Genomic DNA, 23,384 nt, shown 5'->3' with positions numbered 1-23,384 from the left:
GTTCAGGAATCATAAGAGTTTCCACTTGCTTAATGTGAAAATGGTATGACCAGTACATCTCCCACGTCACTGCCAAGTATCCTGGGTCGGTGCATGATGCCTTCGTCCTGAGGAATAGCAGCATCCCAAATGTGATGGCACAGTTACAGAGGCACAGGGTGTGGCTGATAGGTGAGCCTGAGTCCCCACCCAAGACATGTCAGTGTATGCCTTCTGGAGTAATCCCCCATACCTTTGTGTGAGGCTGATGTTTGTCCCTCAATTCTTGGAGGTGACTCTGGCTACCTAAACCTCTTGTGGCTCCTGACCCCTGTGAGGAATGCCAGGACACGGGCTGTGAATCAGTTTAATGATGCACATGGCCGAACAAGGCGAATCATAGAACATACCTTCGGCCTCCTGAACGCCATGTTCAGATGCTTCCATCTGACAGGTGGATCCCTGTGCTACTCCCCTGAGAAGGTCTGCCAGATAGTTGTAGTATGCTGCATGTTGCACAACCTGGCCCTCAGACGACATGTGCCTTATCTGAAAGAGGAGGAGATTGGAAATGCCCCTGGGGCAGCAGTGGACCCCGAGGACAGTGAGGATGAGGAGGCAGAGAATGAGAATGTGTACAAACGAACATTAGTAATATGGCTGTACTTCCAATGACACACAGGTGAGACAGTGGAACTGACCATTCCTCTAATTATATATGTTTTCAGTGCGGCTGCAGCAGGATGGCAGTCACTTCCTTTGCATCTCAAATGACTGTCACCTATGTCTTCTCAATTTGCAGATGTTGGTGTTGTGATGACTATAGACGTCTCTAGGTAATTATTTGTATTCTATCACAAAGTTCAGGTCAATTGCACAAGATGTAACTGAACATAATTGCACATTTTCTTCACATAAAGCACTATCACTCAAGTTGTGTTCAAGGGTGTTTCTTGTGGTGAAATACATAGTAGGAATAGTGCAATGGAATGGGGTGTTGGTAGAGGAAAGTTTCGCGTATTGGTCCAGTCTGTTTGTAGCACAGGTCCTGTGTTCAAGGGGCCATAGGAAGGGGAGCAATGTCAGTTCAAAGTGGACAAGGTGACAGAGTGGAACACAAGGGGGACTTTCAGGAGGGTCTCATTTCCTGGCGGTGGGCTTGGTCTTGGCAAGTGTCTCTGGAATCTGTCTGTGTCGCAGGGACCATTTGCGGGGTGGTTCATCTTCTGCAGGGGGAGGGGTGCTGGTGGTCTGTGGGCCCTGTGGCAGGGCCCCCTGTACACTAGCTGCAGCAGATGTGGTGGACTGTTCAGTTGACTGGCTAGTGGGAGGGGGCCTGCTGATGTGCTGTATATTCCCATGATGTTGGCCATACAGCCAGCAACCCTGCTATGGAGACCATGGTTGTGTTGGGGGCCATGAAAATCTTTCCTGATCTCCTGATGGTGTACCTCCTGCAGCCGCTGGTTCGCCTGCATGTTGTTCAGAATCTGGCCTGGGATTGTTGGTAAGACCCCAGGACATTAGTGAGTGCCTCCTGGACAGTCGGTTCCCTGGGCCTGTCCTCCCCCTGGGGCACAGCTGTCCTCTGAGTGTCCCTGTCCCCCTATGCCTGTGTCCCCTGAACGGTGTGCCCACTGCCACTGACCCCAGGACCCTGATTGTTTTGGTTGTGAGGTGTGGACTGGGGTCCCTGTACAGGTGGGCACATTGCTGATTGATGTGTCCTGGGGACAGAGATGTGGCAACATTGGGGGGGTGCTGTGGTGTTGGATACTAAGGGGGGAGGCTCTGTGGTGGACTTGGAGGGGGCTGGGGTGTCCGACTGACCAGTGGTCCCAGATGGGCCAGGTAGGTCATCCAGATCCAGAAGTCCAGAGTTACTGTCATTGCTGGGGGCAACTTCTGTTAGAGGACTGGATAGTCTTGGCACCTCCTCGCCAATGGGATTGGCTGGGGCACCTGTGGGGATGTAAGTGATGTATTATGCTTCATGTCTGTGACATATTGTACATTCCTATCTTCCCCTATATTATTGCTGTTGCCCTTCCACCTTTGTTTATGTATGGTGATGTAATGTGGGTTTATTAGTTCTCCATGCTTTGCATGCATTGGTGGTGGGTGTACATGCAGGGCTGGGAGGGCTGTACATACATTGGTATGGCATGCAGGGCTTGGCATTGGGGTTAGTCACGTGTAGGTGCACTGTGTGGCATGGGGTGGAGTGATGGGAGTCTGGGTGAGGGGGCGAGATGGCATGAAGGTATGGGGGGTGATAAATGGTAAATTTTGACTCACCAGTGTCAAGTCCTCCAGCTACTCCAGTGAGTCCCTCAGGATGCAGAATTGCCATGACTTGCTCCTCCCATGCTGTCAGCTGTGGGATAGGAAGTGGGTCACACTGCCAGTCCTCTGGATGGTGAGCTGGTGCCTTGCTGCCACTGAACGTACCTTCCCCCATGGGTCATTCCACCTCTTCCTGATGTCGTCCCTTGTTCTTGGATGCTGTCCCAAGGCCTTCAACCAATCCACAATTGTCCTCCATAGCTCCATCTTCCTTGCAATGGATATTTGCTGTACCTGTACTGCAAAGAGCTGTGGCTCTACCCTGACTGTTTCCACCAACATGACCTGCAACTCCTCATCTGTGAAACCTGGGTGGCTTAGTGGTGACATCGGTGTTGTGTGTTGTGTGTTGGGCAGAGGGTGTTGCGTAATGTGGTGGCATGTGGAGAGTGTGATGGATGTATGGGAATTTGTGGTGTGTGTGTGTGTAGTTGCCTCTGTGATTTGCGTGGCTAGCTATTGCAGTCTTTTCGTGTTGGCAAACACTTGTGTGTAATGTGGGTGTGTGTTTTATATTGCTGTGGGTTGGTGGGTCTGGTGTGTGTATTAGTGTCAAGTGTGTGATTTTAGTTTTGGCCAATGTTGTTTTTTTTGTATTTGGGTGGCCATTTTGACCGCGCCGGTGTGTACCGGTGTTGAATGTCCGCCATGTTGATTCATGGTTCATAATGTGATGGGCGTTGTTTTGTTGGCGTAATGGCATGGGTGTTCATATCTACACTTTACCACTGACCTTTGGTCAGACGGATTTGTGTTTGTGGCAGTATTCTGTCGGTTTTGTGTGTGTGTGTCATAATATAGCGAACAAATGTTCACCTACGCGACGGTATGTTGGTGGCCGTCACCACTGCGGTAAGCAGCATTTACTGCCAATGTCATAATGACCACCAATATCTTTAGAGCTGGGTATTCTGGAGTTAAACTAATTCTAGCCTCTTTACTTCCTCCTGACAAATTCTTCTCCTGGCACTTTCAATCTTCTCATAATATATTTTATTGGGGCAATTTGACATCTGCTCTGGACTGCTGGTTGGCTAACGTCTGAATCAAGAACTATAGTAGGGAAACCTATTTGTAGCATCAGCAGTGGCCTCCACAATTTTATTTCATAAACCTCTACATTTGTTGCCATTTCTCCTGTCTCCAGAGTTGAGAACCATAGGTAACATTGCTTCTCTGACGAAGGCGAGAGGATTTAGGAAGCACTCCAGATTCTGTTGCTGTGCATGGACATTTAATACTTGTGTTAGAAATGGGGCCTCTAGTTGGCAGAGGTATACACCCTTGTCTAAGAAGGTACCACTTTCCTAGTCAAGGTAAGTCACAACACAACAAAATGATCCTGTGCTAACCCTCTGGTAGCTTGGAATAGAGCATGCAGGCTTAACTTAGAAGGCAATGTGTAAAGTATTTATTCAATAACTCATACAGTAAACCAGATATTTATCTGAATAAAATGAGGTCAAAACAATAAAAGTCCAATGTATCCAAGCAAAGTTATGAATGTGTAAAGATTAAATTCCACTAAAGCACTTAGAAACACAATAGCTCCAACTGGGGCTATCACGGTGTCGTTAATGAAGTCATTCACAATATTCCAATGCCACAGGTGCCAGTCACGGAGTTGCATGGATCCACAGACAGAGTACCTTTGAAAACTAAGAAACAAAGACGTTGCACAGAGTCATGGAGCTGATGCGTCACTGGACCTGGAGCGGCGTCAGTCCCTTACGGCGACAGGGAGGTGAGGTGTTGGTTCCGCACTGTAAGGCAGGAAAGGTGAGGTATCGGTTCCGTACGGTTGCAGGGGAGCTGGGCAGCGTCGGTGGTAGGGTGTCAGTTTCCAGTGACCTAGCGGGGTTGATGGATCCTGTCGGTCAAGGTGTGATGTGTTGACTTCATAGTACCACGATTACACTGTGGGACATCAGTGGCATCGCAACGAGGTGAGACTTGGGTTGCAGGTCGTGTTTGTTGTGTGCAGCAAGGGCCATGGAGCCAGAGCAGGCAGTGGTGTGGGTTCAGGCAGCAGTGCTGGAGTTGGTGAAGTTGGTACTAGAGTAGCTGAAGTTGGTGAACTAGCTAGAAGCTAGTAGGTGAAGTCCTTGTTGGCCCTGAGACTTCAGAACTGGAGGCAAGCTCAATCCAGGCCCTTGGAGAGCACTTTTGGGGAAGGTAGAGTGAGTCCTTCCAGCAAAGTCAGTGGCCAGCAGGCAGCAGGGCAATAAGCAGGGTAGCAGTCCTTCTCAGCAAAGCAGTCCAGATGAGTTCATTGGGAAGTCAGGCAGGTACTCTGACATAGTTCAGGTGTAGAGCCAAAAGTGTCTGCCTTGGTGGGGGCAGAGACCCAGTTTATGTACCCAAGATTGCCTTTGAAGTGGGGGAAACTTCAAAGAGTGGTTTTGAAGTGCTCAGGTTCCCCTTTTAGCCCAGTCCTGTCTGTCATGATCCCTGTGAGGGTTATCAGTCCTTTGTGTGAAGGCAGGTCACTGGCCTTTGAAGTGTAAGTGAGCCTCTCCACACTTCCTGCCCAGGGAGACCCATTCAGTATGTAGATGGATGCAGATGTGACTGAGTGTTGTGTGTTTATGGCTGTGTCTGGAACGCACAAGGGGAGCTGTCAACCATAACAGACCAGATGTGGACTGGAAACAGGCTGTAAGGCACAGATGGCAGTAAGTGCAGAGAATTGCACACTTTCTTAAAGTGGCATTTCTAAAATAGTAATATTAAATCCAACTTCACCAGGTAGCAAGATTTTCAATTACCATTCTGGCCATACTAGACATGACATGGCTACTCCTTTCAGATCAGACTCTACCACTTAAAATAATATGAGGGCTGTTTTAATGCCAGTCTATAGGAGGAGCAGTCCTTAATGTAGTGGAAAGTGAATTTGTGAGTTTATCACTACCAGTTCATGTCATGCCATTTACTTAATTACTGCCCTGCCCTGTGGGTTACCTAGGGCCTACCTTAGGTGTGACTCATATGTAGGAAAAAGGGAGTTTAAGGCTTAGCAAGTAGTTTTAAATTCTAAGTCGAAGTGACAGTGAAACTGAACACACAGACCGTGCAATGGCAGGCCTGAAACATGGTTTAGGGGCTACATATGTGGGTGGCACAATCAGTGATGCAGGTCAGCTAGTAGCATTTGGATTACATGCCCTGGCACAGATAGTACATTTCACTAGGGACTTAAAGGTAAATGAAATATGCCAATTGGGTGGGAACCAATTTTACCATGTTTAGGGGAGATAGCAAATGCACTTCAGCATTGGTCAGAAGTGGTAAGGTATGCAGAGTCCTAAAACCAGGGTCAGACAAATGGAGGGAGGCAGGCAACAAATTGAGGGATGACCACTCTAAGGCTGTCCGGTCTAACAATTTGCAATATGGAATTGCCTAGTCAGCTAATGTCTCACAATTGAAGGTTTTCATGGAGGTTATCCCTTGATTTGAATCTAAACAGTTTTTGATTCTGCATGATATCTGTAAGTCCCCACCATACCTTGGAGTAGGCAGCTGTTTAGCACATTTTGGGGCTGATTTAAGAGCCCCTAGAGACTCCTTGCTTCACATTAGCGTATTTGTTTTATGCTAAAATGATCCAACGAGGCCAATATCATTGTGCTACATTTACAAAAGTGGTGTAATGCATGCAATGCCCCACTTTGTAACCTCTTGGGCTACATTATGCCTGCAGCAGGCATAATAAATGCAAAGGGGACGTTCCCCTGTTGGGGGGAGGGGGGGACTGGCTCAAAGAAAACTAAAAGATTTCTTTTCGTAATTTTTTTTGGCACTTTTAATGCCTGCTCAGAACAGGCATTAAAAGAAGACATGCCATTCTTTTCAGAGGGCTTCAATGGGTTTTGCAGGATTAGCATCAACATTTTTTACGCTAATCCTACAAAGCTCCGAACTAGTGTAAAAAATGTTGACACTAGTTCCCCTAATTTCCGCCATGTTGTGCCGTGTCTTAGATACAGCTCACACATGGTGGCGAATAAGGGGCACTAAGGGGCACAAGAAAAGTGGCACTGCACTGGGTGCAGTGCCACTTTTCTTAAATCAGGGCCTTTGTGTGAATGATGTAAGCTGGTATTTCCAATACTGTTAATATCTAAGTTTTTACATGGCTAGAATTTTATAACTTTTCAAGAAGTTCATTGGGTCTACATCCCCTAAATTATGTGGAATGCATGCCATATTCCATGATAAAAGTGTGGTTGTCATTCCCCAATCTACCTGTTTGACTCCTATTATACAAGGGTATGAGTCTAGTCAGTCCAGTTGTAATTGATTGAATGTCTCAGGATCAGGCCTAGGATTTTGTTTGGTCATTTTGTTCAACATGTAGGTTTTTTGCCTGCTGGTTATTCTGTGGGAGTAATTTTGCTGGTCATTTTTCTCAACTTTTTTTTAAAAATGTTATTCCTCATACACTGTGACCGATAAGCTCTTAATGGGATGCCATCCTGCCACCTGAGCTCATGCAAGCATCCCCTTTGGTCATAGGTCATAGGGTGTAACCAACCCCCAGCCTAACCGGCCAGGGCATATAATCATCGGACAGAAACACTCAAAGCTTTAGTAGGTCCCAAATCCCATTTCCAAACCTACCTGCTTCTCTTTTGTCTACTTCGTTGAAAAAAAGAACAGATCGTCTCCATTCTTGCCAATTATAAGGGGAGGTTTGAATCCAACTTCTACAAATGTCCCCTCTTGCAAGTAGCACCAAATAAAACACAAACCCTCTCTGATATACATTGAGAGAGAGAGAGACAGAATCGGAGGGCAGTATCCCAAATATGATTAGGCAGGGGCTCACCTCCACTGAGAAACCCGGAAAGTCAGAGACAGTCTTACCCACCGCCGACCAGAACAAGTAGAGAACATCTGGACATTGTCTGCTTCTGGACAGCCACACCATTTGCAGGCAGGTATTGAGATACTTGAGGTACTTCTTATCTTTGCCAATTTCAAGAGAGTCCAATATATTATATGAAGGGTAAAAAGATGGTTCCTTCTTAACGCAGTTGATTTAACCACTGAATATAAAGTAGAAAAGGATTCTTGCCATAACTGCACCAGTTCCTCCTCAGGCAAGTATCAACTCTAATTCCTATGTAGAGGCTGCATCATATTCTCTGCTCTTGTTAAGAGGTGCTGATACCTTCAAGAAACTTCTTTCTTTGTATCCCCAATCAACTGTAGGTCCAATTCCATTAGCACTGATTTCGAGTCCAGACCCCCCTGACTCTTAAGCAACCCATTTACCTGAAAGATCTTAAATCTGGATATAGTCCCTCCTGTCCTATTGTTCCAGAACTCCCATGACAGCCTTTGTCCCTCATCAACCAGCTGACCCCATCTTATAATACCACTTTGTTTCAATGGTAGGGCTAGGCTGTCCAATAAGCACTCCCGAGCCCCCAGGCGAGTCCCAAATAGGAGCTAACTTACTATAGTAGCCAATACCTAGGAAAGATCTAATCTCATACCAGCTAGTGGCTACTGCTTGTAGGTACTTCAACCTGACTTTTTTAAAGAATTTCGGGGGCCCAACTTTGTAAGAAAATCCATCCAAGGGGTAGCCTATAAGCATTGCCCTAAACATGGTACCCATTAGTGAGTCATCTGGAGTCATTAGCAGCCTCCAGTTATTTTTTAGTTGATATGACCAACAATAAAGCTGCAGATCAGGAAGGGCCAATCCTCCAACTCCCAACCTCCTCCTCAATTCTTTCCATGATAAGCAAATACCTTTACTGTCCCAAATAAAAGAAGTGATCTTCGCCTGCAGGCTTAAAATAGCTTTTTATCAAATGTAACTGAATATTATCAAATAGGAAAGTGATTTTTGGTAAAATAGACATCTTGACCAAATTAACTCACCAGTATATATTTTAAGTGGCAAGTTCCCCCACTTTTTCAAGATTGTCACAATCTCAGCAGTCACCTTTTCTAAATTCCTATTAGCTAACTTGACCAGGTTGTGAGTTATCCTTATACCCAGGTATCTCAACTCTGCAAACTTTCTCGGATCTTCACAGTTTTGATTCCATACCATGATCTCTGTTTTTTCATCATTCACCTCATAACCGGCTAATTTTGAAAAAACGTTACTTCTTTTATAAGGTTCGAGATAGCAGACGAAGCATCAGAGGTATACACCATTAAATTGTCTGCTTATAAAGTGATTTTCCAATAAAAAGTCCCCAACCACAAATGGTCTTCTATAATCGTTTAACCTCAAAGTCTCTGTGCTACCGCTGAAATGTAAGGCAGTAAATGACCTTTGCACAGCTATGACACAACCAAACACAGCCAGCTTACCAGCTATTACTGCTGTGGCTTCTCTGACCTTAACAGCTGAACCCTATTTGTAGATGTTGCATCTGTTAGGCCACAACAAAGCCACAGAGGCAGTGGGAAATGAAAAAGCTAGTCAGAAGGGCAGTGGGGGCAGCTTGTGAGGGCAGTGTAGCAGGATATGGCAGAGTATGGCAGCGTGGCAAGAGAAGGGACTTGGTCAGAGTTTGAGGATAATTTGTGCAGGTATCTTGGTATATGCTCAATATTTGCTGAACGTCAAGTGCCAGGTGTTTTATGCTAGACGGATGCATTGCACAAAGCCACACAAGTGGTAAAATTGGAGTATATATGAGGAGGCAGCAGGGATGAGGGTGCCATGTATGCTTTGGTTTTGCTGCCCCATTCCCACTCAGCCCCAGCTGTGCCTCAGCATGACCAGGCTTGCGTTTGTGTGCGGAAGCAAGTTTGCTCACTGATACCAGGTGAAATGTGGATGTGTTCTAGGTTGACCTGTACTATGTATGTGCTGTGGATGTAGTCTGGAGGTCAGTGACCGCCACCATTCCACTGGACCTGGTCATGCTAAGCCACTGTACTGGTGGGACAAGCCACACCAGTGGCTACACCACCTGCCTCTGCACAGATAGCCCTTCATTTCACACATACCTAGTGTAAAGATGCATCTCCTTTGCATCCCTCCTGTTGACACGTCTCAAATCGCCCCCTTCCTCCATCTGTCCTGCAAACTGAGTTGTTCCATTTGGTGTCCAACCAAGTCTCTGTCACTTTTAGCAGAGAGACTATCATAGTTTCTTTTAGTATAGAGGAAAGTATGCATTGCGCTGATGAGTGGTTGATTATTTGCATCAACGGGTTGACCATACATGGCAAGAGAACCACTTTTGAAACATTATTGCCATAGGAATAGCAGTCTCAGATCCGTAGGGACTGTTCTTCCATCTAAACGTCAATTTTGAATTGATGCCATTATGAATTTCTGCAATTTTAGTGTAAAATGCATGACAATAAAGTCACACATGACATACATCCAAGGTCTTACTAAACTAGTTATGGTATGTTACAGAACCATCAACATCACCTGTATAAAAGGCCTAATTGTCTTTCAACTCCTTAGGATTGTACTGAAGCATGTATCTAGGGTATGTCTTCTTGAACGTTCATTTATAGCCATTTTACCTGTTTGTTTTTAGTGAACTCTTGACTTTCTTGTATGCCACAAACCTATTTGGAAACCTTTGTATTGGTCTTTGTATTCTTAAATATTGTTTGTTTGGAATGGGACCTGTGCATAATGTATCTGTTAAGTAAATTTGTAGTATGCCTTCTATTTGCAATAAGGGACATCTAAAGTGAGGTATAGGTCTCTAGAATGGATTTCTTTGCAGAGATTGATAAGATATTTCTATGATAAAAAGAATCTTGGATTTTTGGATCTTTGCCAAGTTTCAGTATATCAAGAGAAATAGCAGGAACAATGTACCTAAGAAATGAGGATATATTTGTCAAGGACCTCATGTTCCTTTATTGAAAATAAGAAACTGAGGGGCTGATTTAAGAACCTGTTGCACCACTTTAGCGTTGCCTTCGAATATATATTTTTTACAGTAAGGCAGCGCTAATGTGGCCTCTTGCCAGGTTCATGTTTACAAAGTGGCACAATGCATGCATTGTGCCACTCTGTAACCCTTTGTACAACATTATGGATGCGCCATGCATTATGTATGCTAAGGAGGTGTTCCGGTGCAAAGAGGTCCGCAACAATGCTACAATGAAAACTGCAAGATTTCATTGCGGCATTTTAGGCATCATTAAAGGATACACCCTTGGTAATCAATGAGCCACTTTGCTCCACTAGCGTCAACATTTTTTAGGCTAGTGGAGCAAAGCGTCACAATAGCATCAAAAAAGGTTGACGATATTGTTCTAAAACCACCATGGTGTGCTGTTTCATAAATACGGCACACACATGGTGGTGCTGGGGGAGGTGCAGGGGGACGTGAGAAAAGTGGCACTGCATTGGATGCAGCACCACTTTTCTTAAATTCGGCCCTGAGTGTGTGGCAAGCCAATTTTATGGATTTGCAACTAGTTAATTATACATCAATCAAGTCATGTAGCTAATAATCAATGCAAACTCACAACAGTCTACCAGCACATTAAACGCTCCCGAATGACTTTAGAGTTTAGCACTAATTTTGAATGCAAAAGACCTAATTTAGAGTGAGGTAATGCGGAGAACCCACCAAAAATCCAACATCAGCCAGTAGCAGAGTTCAGATCAGGTCCAGTTACTACTGGCTAGCTGGGTAGTTGCAGGGAAAAGACCTCTGGAAGCTTGTTGTGTCCCTATCGCTCAAAAAGGAGGTCAACAAACCGATCCTTGGAGTCATTTCTGGGGCCTTGGGTTAAAGGCAAGCACGGCTGTCTTTTTTCTGATTCTTCACAGGTCCACAGGTGTACTGAGGAGAGGTCTATGGTGTCCTTTTTTTATGCCCAGTGCCAGATAGTGGGTAGAGGCCAATCATTTGTACATCCCCTAAACCAGTTTTGTTCAGTTCCTATTCCCTGCCTGCCTGAGTAGAGAAACAAAGGGGAGGTAGGCCTAGGTGTGTTATTCATCTACCAGTGACAAGGTAAGCATCCTTTGAAGCTCATAAAAAGGCTGGGCACAGCTGTCTAGACCATCCTGTGATGGGACAACCCCCCTCCCAACTCCTAGGCACATATGTCCACTGCCTATGAGCAATGTACATCTCACCACAGGGGAGCCATCAGGAGTGAGGTGACAGATGGACACTCGTAGGAAAGCCTTTTGGCTTTAGGCAGGAAAACAACAACTTTTTCAAAAGTGTAATTTCCCAAAATAGTAATATAAAATCCGACTTGACCAGCAAGTTGAATTGTAAATTGCTACTAAACTGAGCCCTTGAATTACTTTCAAGCTATTCCCAAACTGACTTTATCACTTGATACATTTAAACCATAAATCATTGGTAAACTACAGCAGAGTCAGCCTTGTGGCAGTTAAGAATTACTTTGTAGGTTTTTTAGTGCCAGGGCATGCAAGATATAAACAATACATTCTCTAGTTTTAAATGCCAAGCACCATGCTGTACTGGCATTTATGGCCTACCTTAGGGGTGACTTATAAGGATAAAAATGAAGGTTTATCCCTGGCAAAATGTGGGTCAAATTAAAACTGCTCTTCCGGGCTGCAGTGGCAAGCCAGGAGACATGTTTAAAGTGTTAGTGTAGAAAGTGGCTCAGTGCATGCGGCAGCCCACTAGTAGCATTAAATTACAGACCCTGGGTACACATTGCAACATATACTAGGGACCTACAAATAAATTAAAAATTGGCAAATTAGGTGTTTACCATTCTTGAAAAGGAGAGCACAAGCATTTTACCGCAGGTTAGCAGAGGTAAAGTGCACAGTTCTCTACAACCAACAAAAATAGTGTTCAATAAATGATGACGCTGCAGAAAGGGCAAATTTTCAACTATGAATTATTATTATTAGTGTCTCCTTATCTAATATTATTATTTTTTTAAATGGTGCAATTGAAAAGCATGTATTAAAATTACATCTTGCGTCCTCATTGTCTTAAGTATTTCACTTATTATACATTGATATACACACTTGTATTCATCTCTATATAATGTTTGTAATGTAAAGCACTCTGACAGCCTACATTTGGATAGGAATAGCTAGAAAACAAATGTGGGAGAGGGACTAAAATGAGATTGGGGGTTGTAGTGAGGGAATCCGTGAAGAAGGAGGTCAATTGGGGGGGGGGTAATAAAGCTTGTCGCACCCTGCGCCACCAACTCTAAAGCTGGACCTGTTTCTTTATTTTAGTTCAAATTGATTGCTTGCTATCTCACCATGCCTCTTGTTCAGCGCGAAATCAGAGTTCAGTCTCTTTTATAGCTTCCAACACACATGCATGTGCACTCACACACACACACGCACGATGACACACAGCCTTGCATGCCCTCATTAGACAAACTAAACATAACACCACAGCAGCGCACTCTTTCTCTGTGGGCTATTTATAATGTTTGCATAGGCCTCGTCACCCACAGATGATTATTTGCTATATACACCAGCCACACAATTGCGTCTAAACCCAATAGTTCGACAAAATGTGCAGGCTTATTTAGCACTGGGTCAGTTGAAGATTAGCTTAACTTGCCTCGGGCTGCCTTGGTTGTCAGAAAAGCCCCTGGGGCTCCCAGTGTGTGCAGAAGCTGCAAGGGATCTTAATCATCAAATGTGACAAATGCCAGCTGCACCATGTAAACACGCAGGATGACCTTTTGCAGAGCATACCCTTCCATGCATGGGCTAGTACGAAACACATTCACAGTTGTTTGTACAGTAAAAACATCCTATTTACTTGTTCGACTGGAGAAAATATTCATGCATTATTAAATTTCACAGATTAATATACTGTACATATATGTAATTTACAATATAGAAGTCATTTGGAGTGCTCAATACTCAAACCTTGTGTTTGAAATTCTTGTTAAAGTACCACATTTTAATAAATAATTATATGGATGGATTAGGAGAACATATACAAGTATTCAGTAGGCCTTACACTGGTGTAGGTTAACATTCAAATAGCGAAATTGAAATTTATGATCTAAGTGAGGGAAAATAAACGAAAGCTCACGTGGATAACAATATGAGCAGAATGAGACACTACCACAACCGCATTCCACCAACATTTTAACGAGTCAGGTATAAGACAATTTCATCTGGATTTCCAAAGTCTTCTCTCGAGAACTATAATTTGTTTTGATTTCTTTTCGATCATTAATTGTAAATATTTAATTGGATTGTTGCTTATTGTTATTATTCATATTATTTATGTTTTACACCTTAAATACTTTCATCGTTTTATGAAAGTGCTTGGTCCATATTGCCTTGTTTGCGGTGTTTAAATATGAATAAATAAAATAAAATTAATCAGATTGTGCTAGTCTAGTAATTTATGTAAAGTGTAATGTTCTTCATTGTTACAGTGTTTGGCTCCGAGGACTATCTGGGATGGGTGACTGGCTTTATTTCAGTTTATTTATGTGATTTTTTATATCGCAAATACGGGACCGGATGGGTTATCGAGTGCTTTGCAAGAGGTTCATCTATGTTATTCATTTAACAACATTAAAGTGTGCAGGTAAATATCATTACTGAAAAGAATAAATACAATTTTAACAAGAGTGACAAGACACAATAGGTATTAGCCTGCATACATTGGGTGGAATGTTTCTGGTCCTTATCAAACATTGGTGGAGCAGGACATCTGCCAAAAAAGTGGGAAATATCCATTTCGCTGTATAATTAGTTTCATTGATGTCAATGCACACTGAAAGAACACCTACTGCTTTTAGGCAGATTTCCAGCTCCCCCAAACGCTGAAAAAGGTTCTATCTATCCGGTCAGTTTAGGAGCTCGATACACAGTACATATCATCATTGATCGAGCAGCTTAATGGATTGGTAGTGTAATGAACGTATTAATCATGTGGAGGGTTCAAGAAGAGAGAGAGAATATTTAACTCTTTTTTGAGCACTTCGTAAGGGGCATTGGTTCTAAATGTTGGAGGACTGGAGTTCCATATTTTGGATGCGCTCCCAGAGAAGGCCTTTTGAAGTGCTCCTTTTTAGGTGGATGGTGAATTTCTGGTCGAAATAGTTTTTTTGTCTGTGAAATGGGTTAATGCACCGTGGTCTGGTGGCCATTGGGTGTTATGTGCAGCTGTGTGATAGGATGAGGTAGTGTAGAATATTGCAGAGGTTTATGTTCCTAAAGAGGTTTAGGTGAGAGTTGCAAAGATAATGTCTGAAGTGGGTGCAGACCTTCAATCAATCAATCAAAGAGACTTATAGAGCGTGCTACTCACCCGTGAGGGTCTCAAGGTGCTGAGGGGGTGGAGAAAGGAGGGGGGGAGGGGAGATCACTGTTCGAAAAGCCAGGTCTTAAGGCTCTTCCTGAAGAGTAGGAGGTCCTGGGTCTTGCGGAGGTGGATGGGGAGGGTGTTCCAGGCCCTGGGGGCTAGGTAGGAGAAAGATCTGCCTCTGGTGGTGGTGTGCTTGATGCGAGGAACAGTGGTGAGAGAGTGGTCAGCGGAGCGGAGGTGGCGTGTGGAAGGTCACTCTTTCATTAAGGTAGGTTGGGCCGGTGTTGTGGAGCGATTTGTGTGCGTGGATGAGGATCTTAAAGGTGATCCTTTTGTCTGTGGGGAGCCAGTGCAGGGATTTGAGGTGTGGTGAGATGTGTTCATGTCGGGGGAGGTCGAGGATAAGTCATGCTGCTGAGTTCTGGATTCGCTGTAGTTTGCGTTTGAGTTTTAGTGTGGTGCCGGCGTAGAGGGCGTTGCCGTAGTCAAGCCTGCTGCTGATGAGTGCGTGGGTGACTGTCTTTCTGGTCTCTGTGGGGATCCACTTGAATGTTTTTTTCAGTGTGCGGAGTGTGTTGAAGCATGAGGAGGTGAGGGCGTTGATTTGTTGGGTCATCGAGAGGGAGGAGTCCAGGATGATGCCGAGGTTGCGTGCGTGGTTTGCAGGGGTGGGTGCAGGGCCTAGCGTGGTGGGCCACCACAAGGGGTCCCAAGTGTTTTTGTGTGGGCCAAAGATGATTATTTCGGTTTTGTTGGAGTTGAGTTTAAGGTGGTTGGCTGTCATCCAGGCAGCGGTGTCAAGGAGTGCAGTGTGTAGGTTGGATTTGGCGGTGTTGGGGTTGCAGGTGAGGGAGAAGATGAGTTGTGTGTCATCAGCATATGAGAGGATGGTGATGCCGTGGGGTTTGAGGATGTTGGCTAGTGCAGTCATGTAGATGTTAAAGAGAGTGGGGCTGAGGGAGGAGCCTTGTGGGACTCCGCAGGTGATTTTGGTGGCGGAGGACTGGACGGGTGGAAGACGGACTTTTTGGGTTCTGTCGGTAAGGAAGGAGGTGAGCCAGTCCAGGGCTTTGTGGCTGATCCCGGTGTCGTGAAGACACGTGCGGAGTGTGTGGTGGCAGACAGTGTCAAAGGCTGCGGAGAGGTCCAGGAGTATGAGTGCTATGGTCTCGCCCATGTCGACTCTGGATCTGATTTTGTCGGTGCATGCGATGAGAGCGGTTTCTGTGCTGTGGTTCTTGCGGAACCCAGATTGGGAGGGCTCGAGTGTGTGGTTTGTCTCGAGGAAGTGGGATAGGCGGGAGTTGACTATTTTTTCCGTGACCTTGGCTGGGAATGGGAGGAGGGAGATGGGGCGGTAGTTGAAGAGGTCGTCTGGGTCGGCTTTGTTTTTTTTTAGGAGCGCAGTGACTTCCACGTGTTTCCAGAGCTCTGGGAAGGTGGCGATTTCGAATGAGCTGTTGATTACGGCTCGGAGTATGGGGGCGATGGCGGGGCTGGCCCTGTTGTATATTCGGTGGGGGCATGGGTCGGAGGGGGAGCCAGAGTGAATGGAGTTCATTGTGTTTTCAGTTTCTTCGTAGGTGGTGGGGGCCCAGGTTGTGAGTAGGTTGGGGTTTGTATTGGGTGGTTGGAGGGTGTGTGTGGTGTGAAGCTGTTGTGTATGTCCAGGATTTTGCGATGGAAGTGATTTGATAGGGAGTTGCAGAGGGTTTGTGTGTGTGTGGGGTCTCGGTTGCTGGCTTTGGGTTTGGAGAGCTCTTTGATGATGGTAAAGAGTTCTTTGCTGCTTTGGGAGTTGTTGTCAATGCGTTCCTTGTAGTGTGCTCTTTTGGCGGTGCGTATGAGTTGGTGGTGGATGCGTGTGGTGGTTTTGAGGGCGGAGAAGTTTGTGGTTGAGGGTTCTTGTCTCCAAGTTTTCTCTGCTTTGCGGCATTTGCGTTTGGACTCGTGGAGTTTAGTGGTGAGCCATGGGGCATTCTTGATATTGCGGTGGTGATATTTTTTCTGAGGGGCGCAAGAGCGTCGGCACAGGTGGTGATCCATTTGTTGAGGTTGTGTGCGGTGGTGTTGGTGGTCGGTGATGTTGGGGGGGGTTTGTGTCAGTTGGGAGTTCAGGAGCTCAGTGGGGATCTTGCCCCACATGCGGTAGGGGGTGGTGTGTTGGTGGTGGTGTGTGGGTAGTTTGTTGTAGGAGAAGTGGACGCAATGGTGATCCGTCCATTGGAGTTTGGTGGTGTGGGTGTAGGTGATATGTTGGCTTGAGGTGAAAATTGCATCGAGTGTGTCCAGCCGAGTAGGTGGGGGCTGTGACCAGTTGTTTGAGTCCCAGGTTGGTGAGGTTGTCCAGGAGGGAGGAGGAGTTGTGGTCGTGAGGGTTTTCCAGGTGGAAGTTGAAGTCGCCGAGGAGTATGTAGCCTGTGGAGGTGAGAGCGTGCGTGCTGATGGTGTCAGCGCTGGTGTCACAGAATGGGGGGTGTGGTCCTGGGGGTCTGTATATGAGTGTGCCTCTGAGGGTGGCGGTGTTGTTGATGTGGATGAGGAAGTGCATGTGTTCTGCATTGTTGAGGGTGTTGAGGGTGTTGGTGGTGACCTTGATGGTGTCTCAGTGAAGGATGGCGATGCCGCCTCCTGGTTTGTTGAGGCGGTCTTTGCGTTGGAGTTTGTAGCCCTCCGGAGTGGCTGTGGCTATGTCTGGCTCGGATGTGAGGTTTGTCCATGTTTCTGTGAGGAAGACAATGTCGGGTGAGTGTGATGTGATGAGGTTCCAGAGTTCTATGGCATGTTTGTGTAGGGACCGGGTGTTTAGTAGTAGACAGCTGAGATGGTTGCGGGTGGTGTGGTTGTTGTGATGTGTGATAGTGTTTGAGGGGATGCTTGTGGTGTTGCTGAGGGTAGAGGTGGCATTGGCGTGGAGCTTGCGTAGGTTGTGGGGATTGTTGGTGTGTGCGGATGTTGTTGTGTGGAGGCAGTTGTGTTTGGTGTTGGTGTGGGGTGCGTGGGGGCTGGCGGGTGGAGGAGGAGAATAGGCAGGTGCGGCAGGAGAAGGGGCCTTGTGTGTGTGTGTGGTTTGAAAGCAGTTGGGGCGGGTTCCGGGGTTGAGGGAGAGGAGCGAGTGGGGGTGGTAGTGTAGTCTGGGGGGATTTTGGCTGGTTGGGCCCAGGGAGACTGATGCTGGGTGAGGTCTGGGCGCGGACGGGCGCAGACGGGCGTGCCTCTGGTGCACCTCCGGCGTGCCAGCGGCGCGGCCGCACAGCGACCGCCATTAAGAGGGGGAGGTGGGAGGGAGGGGCAGCAGGGAGGCGGGCGGGAATGGGAGAGCGAATGGGGGCGGGAGGGGGGCGGGGCCGCAGGGATGCAGCGGCGGGGAATAAGCAGAGCCGGGGGAGCGCACAAGGGTCAAGATGGCCCGGAAAAGGTAAAAACAGTGGAAAAAAGCCAAAACTACAAAAAACAATGCACAGAATAGCAAAGAGCAGCGGAAGGTAAAAGGATACGGTCAGAAGCGGTGGAAAAAAGGCACAACAACAGGAAACAATGTACAGAATAGCAAAGGGCAGCTGAAGGTAAAAAGATACGGTCAGAAGCGGTGGAAAAAAGGCACAACAACAGGAAACAATGCACAGAATAGCAAAGAACAGCGGAAGACGGGAGGTAGAAAGATACAGTCAGAAACTGTGGAAAAGCACAATAACAAAACACACTGCACAGAATAGCAGAGAACAGCGGAAGAGAGAAGGTAAAAAGATCTGATCAGAAACAGTGGGAACGCCCAATAACAAAAACATAATGCACAGGGTAGAACACTTACCAGCGTCGCTGGACACCAGGGATTGAGGAGGAGGGCCTCGAACACGCGATCAGTCGTGTGGGCGGGGTTGGGGAGAAGCGGCACAGCAAGGTGGTGCTGTCAGCGCAGGGGAGCGAGCTCTGGCCAAAAGGGCCATGTACCACAATAAGTTGTGTTTTGAATTGGGGAAAAACTGTGCTTTCCTCAAGACTATTTTTTAGTTAAAGGAGCAGTTAATCAAAAGATATCAATTCTATTTCTTTTTCTTCCTTCCTTATGTTTCAACTCGCAACAGAAGAGCAGTGGTATAAAGTTTTGTAAGTCAGGAGTGGCCTGAGTTTCTTTTTTAGAAATTCATCTTACAGTGCAATGAAAGCTCAGTGGTAAAGCAGAATGTTCTGAAGTTTATTTATTTGCCGAGCGAGCACCATTGGACACTTGAGGCTGCAATGCTGGGATTGGACAGAAGTCTTGTTGCATTGTTTTGTACATGTGAAATACAGGGTATGGGGTATGTGGGGGCCTCAGTATTGTCAATGACATATATGCGATATCCACAAATAGAAATGTTAGCAGATTTGAAACTAACACAAGATAGGTAGAGATGTTTCTGTGGCTCCTGAAGTTGATCTTTTCATAGAGTAATGCTAACATCAACTGCACCATATTATTAGTTGTCCATGGAAAATACAAATATCAAAATCGGAAATGGCTACAAAAATACAATTCTGCAGACTCCTGAAAAAATATAAAATAGCTTATGCTGGTGGTCTGTTAACATTCTTTTAATTAGGCACAGATCTTAGGGCCTGATTACAAATTTGGAGGAGGTGTTAATCCGTCCCAAAAGTGACGGTAAAGTGACGGATATACCACCAGCCGTATTACGAGTTCCATAGGATATAATGGACTCGTAATACAGCTGGTAGAATATCCGTCACTTTACCATCACTTTTGGGACAGATTAACACCTCCTCCAAAGTTGTAATCAGGCCCTAAGTCTGTACTCCATGAAGCATTATCCAAGATGGTTGTGATTCCACGTGTCCAGTAGAAGTTATAGATAATTATCAGACGTGATCAAATCTGATACCCAGAAGTTGATATTTCTTAGCTGCAAGCTCACTCGCTAGGTGTTTAGCCTTACAAAATGGGGTATAGCAAGAAGTTTCGGTCTTCCTTCAACAAGATCCAAATGCCCTGGCATTCTCTTGGGGGCTTCAACATCCCCATATGAATCGGCGGAAAATTCAGGGGCACACTGTTCCTCACTCCTAGTAATAACTGGGAGCAGTGAACCCAAAAAACTTAAAATCCTGATACCTACACAAAGAAGGTTTTTTACAGGAGTCAGAATTATTAGCCTAGTTGTAACCTAGGCACACATAGTTATGCATACAATATGCATAATTTCTTCCCAATAATTGCTTGCACACTCTGGGCCTCATTTACAAGAAATGATGCATCGTTGCATTGCAGCAACGATGTGTCAAAAATACTTGTGCTACTGTATGCCAGATTCTTTTGCCATGGAAGTGACACATTTGCAATATGGTGTACCATGGCGTAATGAACCTGGCTGCAACAGAAAAAATGACACATCTGTGTGCATTTTGTTGCAGGAAAATCTGACGCTATTGCTGCAAAAGTGACCCTGCATCAAGTTTGTGTGCGGAAAGCGTAAAAAAAATTCAAAAAAAGATGCAACAATGGAAAAAATAATGGCATACTTCACTAAAGGCAGCCTTGGAGCATGCAGCAGTCAGCAGCAGCAAGGTCAATAACCCCAGCACCAGCAGCGGAAGAGGAAGTCCAACTTCAGTGAGGAGGAGAATGATATCTTGACCACTGAGGTGCGGGAGCACCAAAATCAGTTCGTCATCACCTCAAAATTAACATTAGGGAGGAAATAGTCCATTTGGCAGGCCATGGTGGAGAAGGTCAACAGCGTGGGACAAGCAAAACAGGACTGTCACCAACTTCAAGAAGCTGTGTCAAGATTATAAGCGCTGGACAAAAGAGAAACTGACAAAAAGCCTGAAGGCTGCCCTGCAGATTGGAGAAGGGAGTCCTGAGCCAGAGGAGGAGCTGGATGCTTTGGAGGTGCAGGTGGCAGCTGTCATCCTATTGAAGTTAGTATCCGGAGTCCACAGACAGGACAGAGCAGCAAACGTGGAACAACCACAGACACAGGATAAATATTAACAAGGGGCAATGAGGGCAACAAAGTCATGTTTGATGTGCAACTAGCTATGTCCCAGTGCTTCACTGCGCTATCTGCAGGGCATAAGGCAGGAATCTGGACCATATCCCATTAAATTATACTGAAATGACACTCCCACTGCCCAGTAATATGTTGCATAGCTCTGTCAGTCTCTCATACTTTTCACCATGACATACGTGAAGTCCATCACCAGTCCTTGTCAACCAGTGTATACTGGCATGTATAGTGCAATGCGCAACATGAGTCACCAGAACCATAATTCAAAAACATGGAGGCCCAATCACAAGCCAAACAGCACAGGGCAGCAATGCAAGACACCTTGCTGTGCTTTCGGGTGCCACAAGGAAAGGGGGGAATGCCCTGTCATGACTAGATAATGTGCATTTATGTTCTCTGCTCCAGTGCTGATAACACACTGGGCAGGACATTGCCAAAATGTCAGTACCCTTGCACCATTTTGCAAGAAAGCCTGCGATATGGACAGGGTTGTCCTTGTGCAGGAAGGGACACCCTCATACACACAAAAAATCATGCCTGGCTTTGTACTCTTCCTATGTGTGATGCAGAATACAGCACACAAAGAAAAGGTACAATACAAAATAATAAGAGACAACACTCCTTGGTACAGCTCAAGTGGGAGGGTGTAAAAAATTGTCACATTCTCCAGTTCACTGAACCGTGGAAATCAGGTAATGCGACAAAAACCATGGCAAGTGAAACACAATGTAAAGGCCATGGTACTGCCCCTTGACACAGAATAAGCCAATGCAGCCACTTGTTCAGCCTTTCCTCACTACATTCCTCCAATAGCAGAAGAAAGCCAAGCAATGATGAGTATTGTGGCCTAGTAGAAATGGGCCTGCACTTGACCTGCTGGTGTGCCACAAATAGTGAAGTACCGGCGGTATAAGCTGCATGAACATATACACCATGGACTGCAACAACACATCATGGACACAAGAAGCCCTTACAGCCTGATGGAAACAATGCAGGCCCATTGTACCATGAGGCCACTGTGTCTGAAATGGGCCCATAAACATAAACATGCACTGTCTCTAAGCCAAGGGCATGTGCCTGTCAAGAGAGAAACAGCTCACCTTAGTTGGGGGTTAGGCGTGTGGTATCAACACATAGAAACATGCCTAGAGACACATGTAGATTATTTCACATAACATACATATCACTTAGCTGCCCCGAAGTGCATGGTGAGACAACACCGGTGTAATATGACATCGTAGGGACCAGCAGAACCCATGTCTTGTACTAAATCTGATTGGGTCAGGGGCAATGCTAGTGATGCACATCAGAGGACGATGTGTTTTTAACTCAAAGATGTCATGATGCCCTGGTGGGACCATGTGTGTGCGGTGTATTTTAGGTACTGGTTGAGTAGTCTGAGCTAACACTAGGTCTGAATTGGCAGACATTGCATAGCAAGGAATTCAGATTGGATATGTGTACTGCAAGGTAGCCAGACATGTACAAATGTGCTGCTGTATCTGACAGTCTCACTCTTGTGTTGCAGCTAGAAAGGGATGACATTGAATACCCCATTGGGGTCCAACATTCTACATGTGATGTGGTCATGGTTGAAGATGTAGCATGTTGCTGGAGGGAGTCTGAAGGGTAATTGTCTGATAATGGCACATATGTCTAAGTTGGAGGAGGTAAAATAGGGACATGTCAAGGGACGTTAAAAACTAGTCTACCACTACAAAGGGCAGCAGTCAGCAATGGTTTGAGAATGAAATGGATTTGCCAAGTCATGTGTGAAAACTGGTAGATAGATGTCAGCAAAAAAACACTACTACCATATGGGATACAGGCTGATCCACAGTCCTCAATAACAACAAAACATGTCAATACTCTGAACATGGTCAAACATATTGGTGATTTCGTAGGCATATGCGATTTAATGTATGTCCTGGGTTACATCAGTGGCAGAGAGTTAAGTCCCTGGACCTAAATGATGAGTGGCAGAGGAGGCATGCACAAGTACAAGTGAGGTGCCCTGAGACAAGGGATGTGTCAATTTATGCAGACACACAAATCTGGTAATCATCATCTGGGGTGAGTGTCAGTGCCAGCAACGTACCTAGTATGACATTGACTATAGCCTCTGATCTAATATATTGTGCCGACTTTTCCTCATTGATGGTGCCAAAATGGAATCCAATCTTTACATCTGAGGAGTCACATATAGGAGATACATGGGAAGTACATGTCCTCACACATTCCTGCAGTTTCTCAAGGTTTACTTGGTGTGCAGATTTGATTATGAATAGTGTTATCAAATAAACCCTTGCACACAAGAATGCCCAATGTACATGCAAGACAGCACAACCAAGGCACCGTGCCATAATGTACAGTGTGAAACCCAGATGGCAGACATCTTACAAATTTTGGTCAAAAACAACATTACCTGCACAGGAGCAGAGGGTAGGGTAATAGCCACAGGGAATGCAGCCACGCTACGAATTAGATGTAATCTGTATAGTAGGAGTGTCTACATGTTGAGACACAATCACCATAGGCATCTTGAGAAAGACTGCAAATCACCTTGGCAGACGTGGATATGATCTCATCTCATAACTGCAGGAATGTTAGGCCTACTGACCTGTGTAACTGTGCTGCAATACGTATCATGCCAAAAACATTTTGGTTGATCAAACAGCTGTTGTATTAAGTATGTGGAGATACTGCAATCAGAATGGCAACCTTAGTGCAAATTGGACTCCATACCTCTGAGTAACTGACATCATAAGCCTCAATGTTGTTTACAATTTAAACATTA

This window comes from Pleurodeles waltl, chromosome 10 (assembly GCF_031143425.1).
Source record: "Pleurodeles waltl isolate 20211129_DDA chromosome 10, aPleWal1.hap1.20221129, whole genome shotgun sequence".
Lineage (NCBI taxonomy): Eukaryota > Metazoa > Chordata > Amphibia > Caudata > Salamandridae > Pleurodeles > Pleurodeles waltl.
Note: the sequence above shows the minus strand (reverse complement) of the source record.